The sequence below is a fragment of the Cibotium barometz genome, chromosome 37 (assembly GCF_041138505.1).
Source record: "Cibotium barometz isolate CiBa-2024 chromosome 37, ASM4113850v1, whole genome shotgun sequence".
In the NCBI taxonomy this organism is placed as follows: Eukaryota; Viridiplantae; Streptophyta; class Polypodiopsida; order Cyatheales; family Cibotiaceae; genus Cibotium; species Cibotium barometz.
In genome coordinates, this window is record NC_141082.1 from 13,625,922 (window position 1) to 13,629,716 (window position 3,795).

A 3,795-nucleotide genomic window follows, 5' to 3' on the forward strand; every position below is an offset into this window, starting at 1 on the left:
AATTTTTATATCCAAAAATATCTCAATTTTGAATTATCTCTCTCTAGACATTTTCTCTGTCTAGGCCAAAATTGGGTAAAACAAGATCTTTTTCCATTTCTGAGGGGGGATGATTACAAGAGACAGAAGGGGAGGTTCTTACACCTTTACATCTCAAAATCTAGAGGGAGGAATCTTACAATGCTCCTATCATGTTGCTCCGCAATTTGGATCCTTGGGACGGGGACTTTGTAATGATACCAGACTGATATGTAAGCAATTTCACTCAAATGCACTCTTTACATCCATCTGATGTAAAGACCATTGCTTTGATGCAGCCATTGCTATCACAACTCTCACTGTTTCCATCTAGGCAACTGGGCTGAAAGTTTCCTCATAATCAATGCCATATGTCTGCGCATATCCTTTGGCTACCAATCTAGCCTTGTACCTGCTTATGCTTCCATCACTGTTATGTTTTACTTTGTATGTCCACTTGCATCCAATGGCTTTCTTGCCTTCAGGAAATTGCACTAAATCCCAAGTCTCATTTTCATATAGTGCATCCATCTCCTCATCCATAGCTTTCTCCTAACACATATTTCCAACAGCCTCATCAATGCATGTGGGCTCTACAACCTGTACAACTTTTGCCATGTATGCATAGCGATGTGCCACATAACCATCATAGGTAAACCTCTGCACGGGATTCTTAACTCTTTCATATCTTTGCAGCTTTGCATTCATGGCTTCCATAGCCTTCTTTACACCAGGATTCTCATAGCTGGTATCCCAAGATCCTCATCAAGGCTCATCTCTGAGCTACTAGACTCTCCATCAACATGAGAATGCCCTGCAGAAATGTCAGGCATACTAAGGGACTCAATCACTTTCTCTTTGCCTTTATGTGATGTACTAATCACATTTGTAGGACTAGTATTATGATGCAGCCTACCATTCCATGGTCTATCAACTGAACCACTAGATGAGGACTCTTCTGGTCCACTAAAAGACTATGATTGTTGACTTGCATTCTGTGCAACCACATTTCCACTCACATCAGCCCCAACAACAGCTTCTTTTTCAGCAGCATACCAGTTGCTCATCTCTTCAAAAACAACATCCCTGCTTACCTTCAACTCACGTGTAGTAGGGTTATAACACCTGTATCCCTTTTGCTCAAGGGAATACCCAATAAACACACATTTTTTAGCTTTTAGATCCAGCTTAGTTCTCAGCTCATCTGGCACATGCACATATGCAATGCATCCAAAGACTTTCAGATGAGACAAATCAAGTTTTCTGCCCAGTAAACCTCTCCTCTGGAGTTACATCATGTATGGCTGCAGTCCACCCATAATTGAATGCCTTTCTTAAATTTTGCTTTAGAATATAGATACGCACACACTCCTCTTTAAACTTTAACTTATAAAACAATCCATTGACAAACAATTATTGGTTATAGATGTCATGACTCAAAATTTTCATTCAATCCTTGTTTCTCACAAAAAATAGTATCACTCTGGACTCTCCGTTGAGACCAGCTGGCCAGCCCCAACGAGATCCAGTATAGCAGATTACAATAAACATTGGTCCATCATATAACATATATCTTCCATGACATATGCATGGGTGTCCTAAGCACCGCGAGCCCGTGCATCGCCTGGTCAAAACCCTCCAGGATCCTCGAGGCTTAGGTGTCTTAGCACTTCACTCAGGGACTGCTTGGTCGGCCCTCGCCCATCGTACCGGAAGCACACCATTTTTTACCATACCAAGGTTGGTCAAGACCTGGGTAGGTTTTTGCCGCCGCGTTGTCGTGACGTGTGCGGTATAGCCAGGAAAGTACGAGACTTCTAGCTGTGAGAGTGGGTACCAAATCTAACAAGGAAACTCACACACAAAATTTCCCAAGGAGTATTGAACATCACCATTTTCAATGACATATACATGTGTCGATTCACCTCAATACATCCTTGAATTCATCCTGATGATTGCACAAAATTGCATACCAAATGCTTGTTCCTTTACTCACTGACTCCTTTCTCCAAATCCTTTGAACCATTCACATGTAGGCATAACAAGACCTTCAATTTTTTCCAATATACAAGTGACCATTTACATTCTTTACATCCAGTGCCATCAAAACCATCATTTCAAGATACTCTTTATCACCTGAAAACCTGCCTTAATATTCTAACATCTCACAAGCAAAATAACATAGCATATGTACCACATAATCTTGTGATTTTTGAAAGTTCCCTATCTTGCATTCAAAAACCCAGCTAAATAGAATTTGAAATCCAAGCTTCAAGGTTCTCCAAAGTAATAATAAAAAAAACTTACACAAGACCTCATTCGAAAGCCTTTTGAGGGAAACCTTAGGATTTTGAAATTTGTAAGTGTAAAAAAAAAGCATTCGCTTATCTTTTTTTAAAAGAAAAAGAAACGAATTTCAGATTTCGCTTCTTTTCTTTTATTCGCACCTTGCTGTAGGCGTCAGATAGTTTTACATGTAGTATGAAGTTTTTCTGAGAATCGTATCCTCTTATTACTCTTCATTTCCTCTTCAGTTTGAAATCCAGGACATCATGAACAGTCGCCGTCCTCCAGAAATTGCAAGCACTGGTCTTTTTCCTCTCTGGTTATGATTTCTGCACACTGGTTTTTTTTCGCCCCACGCTCTGGTTATTTCCCCTCTTTTTCCCGCAAGAGATGCGGCGTTCCATCACCTTTTTCAGCTTAAGAATCGGCCTTCCATTTTAAAAAAGGCTGCGCTCGTTTATAGCTTGTATTTCTTCGAGACATTTCCCCAAGGTATTACACGTAAGCTGCCACCCGCCAGTAGGCCGACCATCTCCATGAGTACAAAGAAATATCCCATCATACACAATTTGCATGCCTTTGAAAAAAAAACGATGTCAGCCAAGGTGCAACTAGAGGGCATGCCTCTCATGCGTATGACGCCCGTGTATCCCATGTCGGTAGTTCCAGCAAATCTAGGTATTCTGGTGTTGATGATGCTTCCACTCCCAGTCCCATTAGCACTTCCTCGTCCAACCATACGCAATGCACCCTACTGCTTGTCAGATGGATGTCCCTTAAAGACCTCTATGTAGCGGCTTCTCATATGCTGCCTCGCATGTGCCAAAAACAAGAGTCTATCACAATAAATGACAGTGTTGATTCTGTGGGCAATAGTAAGAACTGTGTACCATTGCAATTGCCCATTTATATAGTAAAAATCTGCCCATGCCAGCTCTGGACCAACAAGCTGAGAGAAGCTCTTTTTGATGGCTCGAGGGACTTGGATGAGTTCTCGCAACACTGGCACCCACTGAATTTCTTTTAACTCATCTGGCATCAAAGCTTTGCATTTCCATACATGTTAAGAAGGGTGTTCCCTACTACGAGGTCCACCATATGCATAAAACTCCATAATTCACACCACACTCATTGTGACTTGTCCTGACATCCACGACCATTACCACCACCACATGATGCAAATCTCCCCCTGTCTCTAAATCCCCTTTGTGAATAGAAAGCCTGATTTCTGCCATTATCATCATGGCTAGTAGATGCATCATGAAAAGAGTCACTGAGTTTGATTTCCTCAACATACTCCTTGTATCATTGAGTTTGATTATATTATATAGATATATATATGTATAGATAGATATATATATATATACAAATAGATATATATAGATATATATGATATAGATATATATGTATAGATAGATACATATATCTAAATATATATATATAGATAGATATATATAGATATATATAGATATATATAGACAGATATATATA